Source organism: Galeopterus variegatus, unplaced genomic scaffold, assembly GCF_000696425.1.
Source record: "Galeopterus variegatus unplaced genomic scaffold, G_variegatus-3.0.2 Scaffold2503, whole genome shotgun sequence".
In the NCBI taxonomy this organism is placed as follows: domain Eukaryota; kingdom Metazoa; phylum Chordata; class Mammalia; order Dermoptera; family Cynocephalidae; genus Galeopterus; species Galeopterus variegatus.
Genome location: NW_007728614.1, coordinates 226,632 through 237,485, shown reverse-complemented (window position 1 = coordinate 237,485; position 10,854 = coordinate 226,632).

Sequence of the window (10,854 nt, the reverse complement as noted above, 5' to 3'; positions counted from 1 at the left end):
AAAGAGGTTGAAGTCCCAAGTTATATCTGAAATTCCTAGGGCAGGAGCCTCGGTTAACAGAGTTTTGATTTCTAAGAAGGCATGTTCTTGTTTTGGACCCCACACTAAGGGTCCCTTTTCAGCTCCTTTGATTGCCTCATACAAGGGTTTAGCCTTTTCCAAATATCTCAGTATCCAGATTCAACAGAAGCCATCAGCTCTGAGGAATTCTTGGACTTTCCTCCTGGTGTTTAGTTGGGGTATAGCACAAACAGCTTGTTTTCTCTCTATTCCCAGTGAGTGGCACCTTTCAGAGATTAGTACCCTGACCTTCTGTTGACATATTTGAGCTTTTTCCCAGGACACTTTATATCCTAAGTCAGAGAGCAGGCTCAGTAGGGCTCTTGTTCCTTCCCTGCAGTTTTCCTGTGTGGGACTGGCCAGGAGGATGTCACCAACATATTGAAGCAGGGTGCACTTCAACCTTCTCCTGGGAAGGCAGCTAGGTCTGAGGCTAGCACTTCTCCAAAGAGTGTAGGTGAGTTTTTGAACCCTTGTGGCAATTTAGTCCAGGCCAATTGAGCTTTTCACCCTGTGTAGGGGTTTTCCCATTCAAAAGTGAACAGCAGTTGACTTTTGGGTGCCAGTCGGAGGCAGAAGAAGGTGTCTTCGAGATCAAAACAAGAGAAGCATCTAGCCTGTACGGAGAGCAGACTCAGAAGCGTGTAAGGATTGGGCACCGTGGGGTGGAGGGTGACAGCTGCCTTGTTCATGGCATGAAGATCCTGAACTGGAAGGTACCCCTTTCCATTGGGCTTCCTGACTGGCAGGAGTGGCATGTTCCAAGGCAACTGACATTCCACCAGGATCCCTGCTTCTTGTAACCAGCAGATGTGTTCTTGGATTCCCAGTTGAGCTTCTTGAGAGAACAGGTACTGTTTTATCCTGACTGGAATGGTCCCTGGCTTCAGTTCTGTAATTATAGGGATATGGCCCTTTGCCATACCTTGGGGTCCCAAATCTGCCCAGATAGAGGGAAAGTCTCTAATGAAGCAGTCTCTGAAGAGGTTCAGTGGTCTCATGTTCAAGTCTTCTTCAGCCTTGGTATATAGGCACCATTCCTCTTCCCTGGGCACCATTACAGCCATTACTAAGGTCTTTTGGCTCTTTAAGGTTAAATGAGCCACTTCCCCAGGTGTGAAGGTTATTTATGCCACCAGTTTTCTTAGCAAATCTCTTCCTAGTAGGGGTACTGGAAAGCCAAGCAAATATAGGAATTCATGAGCTACCCTGTGACCCCTGATGTGGAAAGCCCAGGCCCTGTAGAACAGCTGGTCTGCTTGTGTCCCTGTAGCACCAATAACAGTGGCTTTTCAGCCTGAGAATGGAGCCAGTGGGCTGGTGAATACAGAGTGTTCTGCTCTGGTGTCCACCATGAAAGTCATTGGTTGGCCCCCTACTGGCTTCTGGGGGCCCAGGAACAGGGAGCCTGATCTTCCCTAATCTGAGTCTATCCCTGCAAGGCCAATGAGGTTCTGGAACTCTTGGCTCAACGGTTCAGGCTCATGCTTATTCTTTTCAGAGTCCGTCTTATCTTGGAATGTTGGTTGGGGTTTCTCCCCCCTTTTGGGGCACTTATTTTTCCAGTGGCCAAACTCCCTGCAGAAAGCACGAGGCCAATGAGGTTCTGGAACTCTTGGCTCAACGGTTCAGGCTCATGCTTATTCTTTTCAGAATCCGTCTTATCTTGGAATGTTGGTTGGGGTTTCTCCCCCCTTTTGGGGCACTTATTTTTCCAGTGGCCAAACTCCCTGCAGAAAGCACACTGATTGGACTGTAGGGATGCCCAACCTCCTCCTTGGTGGGGGTTCTTCTTCTTCAATGCGGAGTTCCGGTCTGGATTGAGTGCTGCTTCCAAGAGTGCCAACTTCTGTCTTAGGCGTCTATCCACTTCCTTCTGGGCCTCCCAGTCTTGACTAATGAACACCTTGTTGGCCACCTCCAGGAGCTGTGTGGCATTCATCCCAGCAAACCCTTCCACGTTTTGAAGCTTGTGATGGATGTCAGCACAGGACTGGGCCACAAAGGCCATGTTAACCATCCACTGGTTCTCAGCAGCCTCAGGATCGAATGGTGTGTAGATCCAGAAGGCCTCACATAGCCTTTTATAAAATTCTGCAGGTGGATCATCTGGTTTCTAGGTCACGATGGTTGTCTTGGACTTATTAGTGGGTTTTCTGGCCCCTCCTCGCAGCCCCTGGAGGAGGGCCTCTCTATATTGGCAAAGTTGATTTCTCCCCTCTTCATCATTGAAGTCCCAGTTCAGCACAGCATCTGGTGCAGTATCTCTTGGCCAGTTCTCAGGATCTAGGGCATCTGTGGGTGCCTGTGCTTGCAACCACTGTCTGGCTCATGTCAGGATGCATCACCATTCCTCAGTGTTGAAGAGGGTGAGGAGTAGCTGACAACAGTCTTCCCAGGTGGACTGATGGGTGAGGAAAATCAACTCCAAGAGACTGATGAGGGGCTGGGTTTTTTCTGAATATGATGGAGTATGGTGTTTCCAATTCAGGAGATCCATAGTTGTGAAGAATTGGTAGTAGAAGAGAGGGCACCCTCACTGCACACTGCCATCTGGATTGATCTGCTGTCAGCCTCAGGTCTCCCATAGGGGCATCTGGAGGGCTGGAACCTGTTGGGTGGAGCAGAGTTGCCTTCCCACCAGCTCAGGACTCTCTGGACTTTCAGGACTCTCAAGACTCTCTGGCAATGACGCCAGCAAGGCCGATGGAACTGAAGCCAAGGGGTTATCTGATAGGGGGGTCCCTGGGGGCTGGCATCCCTGAAGGAACAGGATATGGTGAGGGCAAGGGTTCTTTATCTGGATCTCCTTGCAAGATAGGCTTGGGATTTTGACCTGGTTGAGGCAGTTTGGGCTTGAACAACCAGGCCACTAGGACCTTACAATGTCCTTTGTGGATGCAGAACCAGACCCATAGGGGCATCTCCTGGAAAATTTGGAGCCAAGTCTACATATGGGAACTGGTCTGGGTGCCAGGGATCCCCTGTTATCACCTTATAAACTGCTTGAACCTTTGGGAGGTCTAGGGTCCCTTCTGAAGGCCACCCAACCCCAAAGGTGGGCCATTCTAATTCACACAGGGTCCCAAGTTTCCTGGGGGTCATTTTAATTCCATACCCCAGAGTAGCCCTTCTGAAAGTTCTTTACCATACATCTAAGGATGGTAGGTTTTGAAGCACTTGCCCCCATATTTAACCTTAGCCTCCCATGCCTGTCTCAGGTGCTTATATCCCAAATAGCATTGGTGTTGTCATTCAATAAAGGTTCAGAGCTCCCAAAAGTTGTTACTGACAGACCAGGCTCGGCTTGCCCTCTCGCATTAAACAAATGACCTAAAAGTCCAAAAGTTGGAGCAAGGATTGGAAGGCTCATTCAGATGACCAGTACTCACCTAAATGTCTAACCAAGCAAACAAAGAGAAAGAGGAGCAGTGGGGTCCAGTTTAACCTAGTCCCAACTGGCAGGTCCAACCTATTCTGCTGATACGGTAATTCATAAAGGCAGTTCTCCCCACTGCTGTCAGCACAAAGAAGAAAAGTATCAACTAGATAAGAGAAATGAAGCATAGCCAGGAGCCCTCCGGGGTGCATCTATACAGAACAGTGGAAGACAGCTCCAAAAATCAGAGAAAGGTAAAGAGAATTTTAGCAGCTTCTGGACTTCCAGTCACGACACAGTGTGGGAATGAATCCCCACCACTCTCATGCATCACCCATCAGGGGGAACCTGCTCAAGCAAGGTCTTCGTGGTGTAGGACTGGCCTTCCCACCTCTGCTAGTTACCCATCAGGGCAAGCCACTGCCAGCCACAGGGAGCATGCTTCCACAGGTTGAGAGAAGTTTAAATTGTAGTTGCCCTTTAAAGCAGTCACTTTAAAGAGGAAGAAAGGAGAATAAAGCATTGCCTTGTCAGAATTTAGACTGGAGACTCCAGGAGACACTTACCAGCAGCAGAGACATGGGAGCAAAATAGTCCCAGCGGCCACTTGCCTCTTGCAGCTAGAGTCCTCTCTGACATCCAAAGCTTCCCAATTTTTGCCAGTGATTAAATTAGGCTCTTGGATTCCCAAGTCATAGACATGAACAATGTAGCCAGCAGTAAAGCAAGCAATACTTTATTAAAATAGGAAACAGACTAAAACATAAGGGGGGTGGGTTCCCTTCTAAGTGGCTTAGTGGGGGCTTCACTCCCTGGGATGTATGGAACTCATGCATGGGGAGGAGAACTCTATGGCAGAATGGGCCATGGATCTCCCAGAGAAAACAATGTGAAAGAAAATGTCGCTCCTCAGGAGTCAAGTAAACATTGCCTAGGTCCAAAAAGAAGCATTCTTCTCTCTTTCGGGGACACTAACCCTCTGCTGCATGTAGGACCCCTCCAGGATCCCACCCTGCGGCAAGGCGCAAACAAAGGGTAGGGAGCCCCCCCCCCAGAAGAGAGGGAAGACCACACAGGCATCCACCTGGCCATGTCCCTTGAGACTCCAGGTCTGTCTTGGCTAAGCTGTACCTGTATAAACTCCGGGCCTGGTCCAGTCCACCAAGATCTGGAATCACTGTTATGCCATACAATGTGACCATGGAACCGCAGCTTAGAACCCACTTGGACACCGCAACTTGGAAGTCTTGGTGCCACAAATATCACACACTCACTCAGAGGTTAAACATTTCCCTCCCCAAAACTCTGACCTGAGCTGAACAGAAGGACCCCGCCACAGGGTCCCAACCAGATTGACCTTACTACAAGGTCCAGCACTAACGCTCAGGGACCAATCAGGCTCTCAAGAAGACTCTTCTGGAAGGTGATCAAGCTCCCCTTCTGCCAGGAGGCAGGCCTCTACTGAACTGATGGGGGAGGGTGCCTACCTGTCATGCAGAAGTGGGGGGTCTGGCTGGTCCTTCCCTCTGCTGAGTCCAGTCGGGCAGGCTCTCCCTAGGATCAGCAAGGTCCCAATGGAACTGAAGCCTTGACAAAACAGCCTCCCTCAGTCCTCCATGGCATTGCCAACCCAGCCGAGCCACATGTCCAAATCAGTGCCTCAAGGGGCCAGTCCAAATCGCTTCCCAGCCAACGCACCAGAAAATGTTGTGGAACAGAGAAGCAATCAGCACTCAAAGGGTTGGAGAGCCAGGTACTTTATTATGCCGGCGGGCTCAGATGGGCTAGCACTCAAAGCTCTGAGCCCCGAGTTTAGGTCTTACAGGGTTTATATAAATGGACTCTGCCGTGTTCTTTTAAGTTTTGTTTTCCAGCACTCATGTAGCTAAGTAATTTTTGTTTTCTCAGCATTCATGTAGCCAGTGCAGTAGTCATTGCAATAAGCAAGCACGTTCACAAAAGCAGGAGTGTGGCAGTTGATTATCAGTAAAGCTGATACAATAAGCAGGTTCTGTTCTAAAGGCAAAACAAGCTACTGAAAGAATTAATTTTGAATTTTCCCAACAAGATATTTCAATATGGTTTTGATTTGCATTTCCCTGATGATTAGTGATGTTGAGCATTTTTTCATGTGCCTGTTGGCCATTTGTATGTCTTCCTCTGAAAAATGTCTCTTCAGCTCCTTTGCCCATTTTTTAATTGGATTATTTGATTTTTTACTGGGAAGTTGTTTGAGTTCCTTATATATTCTTGTCAGATGTATAACTTGCAAATATTTTCTCCCATTCTGTAGGTTGTCTTTCCACTCTGTTGACTGTTTACTTTACTGTGAAGCTTTTTAGTTTGATATTATCCCATTTGTTTATTTTTTCTTTTGTTGCTTGTTCTTTTAGGATCTTATTCATAAAGCCTTTGCCTAGTCCTACTTCCTAAAGTGTTTCCCCTATGTTTTCCTTTAGTAACTTTATGGTTTCAGGTCTTATACTTGAGTCTTTAATCTATTTTGAGTTGATTTGAGTATATGGCAAAAGGTACAGGTCTAGTTTCATTCTTCTGCATAAATAAGAAAAAATACTTAAGTCTTTAATCCATTTTGAGTTGATTTGGGTATATGGAAAAGGGTACAGGTCTAGTTTTCATTCCTCTGCATAAATAAGAAAAAATAATAGAGAAAGGTAGGAAATACACCTGAGACAAAGATAACCAATAAGCAAGGTCCATGAGGAGACTAAAAGGAATGTGATCCAGAAAACAGGTAGCAGAATTAACAAGGCTTAATGTAGTCATCTCTACTCAGAGGAAGGGAAATGAAGAATGAGCTTTCATTACGGGTGAGCTTAGAGAAAGAGGGCTATAGCAGCAGAAAGTTGAAGAAGTTGCCACTCTTTGACCTATAAGAAGGAGGTGATCTGCTAACAGACATCAGAGGTGGGGAACATAAGGTTATGAGGTGAACATTTAAAATATCCAAGTAGATGAGCTGGCCAGTTAGCTCAGTTGGTTAGAGTGTGGTAATGATACTACCAAGGTCCAGGATTCAATCTCTGCACTGGCCAGCTGCCAAAAAATAGAAAAAAAATTAAAATATCCAAGTCCCATTGAAGGCTTCACAGAGATTGTCAACTGAATTTGTAGAGATATCAATCCATGTCATTTCATTCAGCAATTTTGGTATAAAATTAAAGAAGGCATAGTTAAATTGATAAATAGTTTGTTTTCTTCAGCACCACACTCTCCCAAGTTTGTTTTTTTTAAAAAGATGACCAGTAAGGGGATCTCAACCCTTGGCTTGGTATTGTGAGCACCACGCTCAGCCAGTGAGCCAACCGGCCATCCCTATGTAGGATCCGAACCCGTGGCCTTGGTGCTATCAGCATTTTTTCAGATAAGCTTAATTAGGCAAGGAAGTTGAAATCATTGACAAGGAACTGGTTGATGTGATGAAGAAGGAAGCAAAGGAGGGTACTGATAAAAATGAGACCAAGTGAGGTAGTGACTCAAAGGTTTGGGGCTTAAAATACAGAGTAACTAGGGTCTTAGGGATAAAAACAGATTTAAGAGACAACATTATGAGGTCATTTTTAATATTTTGAGTTTCTATGTCCAGTTCTGTATGTGAACCCAGATGCACAAAAAGGACATCTGTCTTACCTGAAAATACAGATTTGGGAGTCATCATCTTAAAGATAATAACTGAAGCCATGAAAATATAGAGAGCAAAAATAGAATTTTAAAAACTGAAGAAAGATTCCTGAAAAACAACCTGGTTTAAAAGTCAGGCAGAGAAATAGCAGGTATCAAAGGACCCTGGGACAGACAGGCCAGAGAGATAAGGAAAAAAATACAGATGAGGGTGGTCCCAAAATTCCAGAAAAAGGAATTTAATAGGAGAATGACCAAAATGTCTGTGCTGCTGAGATTAGCAAATATGACTGTCTAAAAGACATCTTGCTCATCTTTTTTAGTGTCTAGGAAAATGTGTGGCACATGGCCAGAACTCAATAAATATGAAGTTCTAAGTTGTGTCTATTCCCATAACTGCAAGTCTCACTCCAACATTGTTAGAGTTGTAAAAAAGGCAGAAAGGATAGGAAGTAAGGAAATCTCTCTCACCCCAAATGCTCCATTCAGCCCCCATATCTCTCCATCCCAGTCTCAATGAAAATCATCCTATAAAACAAGGCACACCAAAGGTTCCCCAACCCTCATATGCCTGTGGGATACAGACTGACTCACAATAACAGTAAAAATTCAAATTTTCCTGGCTCTTGCTTTCACATGGGAATGCAGGACTTCCAGCTCCTTGAGAACTTCCTCCCCACCCCCAACCTCCTGCCACTTCAGGCATCTCTAAAACTGAAGATGTGTTTCACAGGTGTTCGTGATAGGGTGCTGCCATTTGTCCAGTATCTCTTACCTGGCAGTCCAGGTCCCCATCCTGCCACCTTAGAGGTCTCCTGCTGGATGCCATTGTTGATCCCCCACCTGTCACCAGGTGCTCATGTCTCACTAGGTGCCTCACCAGGTGTCCTTCTTCCACCAGGCATGCTGCTGAAGACTTCTGTCAAACACCATGACTAAAAAACCAGAGCCCTCAAAGTGCCACAGTTTCATGGTCATCTGTGGGGAAATGTGCCCTCTCACCTTTGTGTTACCATATGTCAGAGATGCCCAAAGCAGTGTTGCTCCTGCTTCCATTGTCTTACAGACCAGAAGAGCTCTTCCCATTTTCTTTTTTCTTTTTTTGACTTACAATCTTCTTTGTCACTCTAGGATCCAGAAATAGATTGTTGCTTTATTTGTCTTTTTATATCTGTCCATGAATTTCATAAGTGGGTTTTTTTTAAGTGCCTGGTGTTAGAGTGCTTAATTGAAAAGTTAAACCATGTGAATGGACTAGGGAGAATGGAAATGGGCTATAAATTATTGAAATCAATCCAGAAAGCTTCATGGGTACATTGCTGAATCAACGCAGCTCCCATTTTTAGTTCTTCACTCTAGTGTCCCATCATTGCCATAATTCAGCTACTTTCTTTGTCTGCAATAATCTCTATGCATCTTTCTACTTCTAATACCAAGCTATGGATTTTTTTTCCCATACCTCAAGATCAAGTTCCCAAGAAAGAAACTGATTGGTCAAACTAATTACCATTGCACTTGTATGGAAATTTGTGTTAGGACATCTCATGGGCTATTGATCCACCTGTGAGTCAGTGCTGGCCATAAAACAGAGTCATGTGGTACCAGCAAGAATACATGCAGAAAAAACTTACCAACAGGGAGTGGCACAGAGGGGTGGCAGACAGGCATTCTCAGGCATGACCTTCTTCCACTAGGAAATGAGAATTCCTGTAAACAATAACCTCAGCAGAGATAATTCAGTGGGCACACAGTAAGTTTTCAAATATTATTTTTAGCTCCATAGCTTACAGAATAAGTCTCATTTTCTTTATATGGTGTATCAGTCCATTTAGGACATATCTCTATCATTCTAGTTTTATCTATTAATTTATTTTTCTTTGAACTCTAATAATAGCTAACACTTGTTGGCTGCTAACAATATGCCTGGCACTTTCCTAAGAGTGTCACTTAATCTTCACAACACAAAGTACTGTTATTATCCCTATTTTACCAATAAGAAAATTGAGGCACAGAGAGGTTAAGTAAGTTGCACAAAGACACACGGCTAGTAAATGATTAAACAGGAATCCAAACTCAGGTAGCATGGTTTCAAAGCCCAAGATCTTAATCACTAAGTCATACGGCCTCTCAAAAATCCACTAATAATACTAATATAATAATAATAATAATAGGTATTTTTGAGTGGATATTATATACTTAGGGCTGAGAACACAATACCTCAAAGTATGGTACCTTAGCATGCTGAGTACTTTGAAATGAAGGAGATTGGGAGGGCCTCAGAAGCAATCTCTCTGTCTCTCACCTTCACTTTTTCCACTCCCGGTTCTCCCCAAGCGGGTAATAGAAATTAGAATTTCTCTCCCCTAAGGCCAGTCATAGAAGCCAAAATTTCTCTCCTCAAAGCAAGCCATAAAACCTAGAAAAGTCACTTTCTGACCTTCCCCTCCCTTTCCGTGTTAAGCATAATCATAAAGATTCTCTGGCCTACCTCATCTAAAAGTAGGTAATAAGACCCTCATTCTAGATGAGTCCTGCCCTATACCCAGAAGCCAAGAAGAATCTGAACAAACAGGCCTTCTGGGTTTCTCCCCTCAGTTTATTACCATTAGATCATGCCCTTTTTGTCCAGTTGTGTTTCTCCACAACTATCCACTTCTTTCATCAAAGGTGGGTCTTTGGGTCTTCATTTATGAAGACTTCCCTGTCACAAAAAAACTTTGTTAGATAAATTTGTTATACTCTTCTCTTGTTGGTCTTTTCATATGGAGTGTCAGCCATGAACCTCAGGACGGGTGATGAAAAGGTATTTTTTTTCTCCTTTACGATGCCAAACAGTGAGCTAATCATACTACATACAGGGACTCAAAGCGATGCTTTGCCTTGTTGTCATTATGAATAAACATTTGCATCACAATTCACAGCCAGAATCAAAGCTATAGCTTTTCCTCCAAGGACTGCTGTAGCTGCACCCCACAGATTTTTTATATGTTCTGTCTTCACTATCATTCTGTTAAGATTTTCTCATTTCCATTGTGATTTTTTCATCAGCCCATGAAATATTTGGTGTATTGTTTCAGTTCCGCGGGGTAATTTTTAGTTCTTTTGTTTATTTCTAATTCAATTCTATTGTGGTCAGAGAACATGCTCTGAATGGTGTTGGTGTTTTGGATGTGTTGGGGCTTTCTTTATGGCTCCGTACGCACTCAAATTTAGTAAATGTATCATGTGTACCAGGTTTCCTCTATTTCCAGCTACTCCTGATGACTGACCTTAGCTTAGAAAACCTGAAGGTCCGTTCTGACACCGTGTGTGTTTCCAAGCATAAAAAACGGCTGAAGAGACAGTTTTATTTTTCTTCCTGTTAACTCTTTTCCTCTTCATTTTTCAAAATGCAGCAACTATTGCTTCTAATCCAAAACAGAAAAATAAAAAAAAACCGCACCGGAATTCGCCTGGCCCGTTGCGCGCATCCCGCTCTTCTCACCGGCGACTGGACACCGCGAGCGCCGTCGCAGCCGCCGCCCGGGCCGCGCCCCCAGGCCGCTCTCGCTCTCCGCGCCGTCTGCGCCGTCCAGTCGGCCTCCCGCCAGGGCCGAGGGGCGGGGCCGAGACGGCGCGCTGACGTCAGAGAGGGTGCGTCGTCGCCGCGGCGCTCACTGCCGCTGCTCAGTGCGCGGAGCCGGGCCTGGCAGCGGCGGGGTCGTAGGACCTAGTGCCGCGTCTGCCGGCTCCGGGGCGGGGGCTCCAGCGGCGAAGCCCCCTCCCCGGGGAGG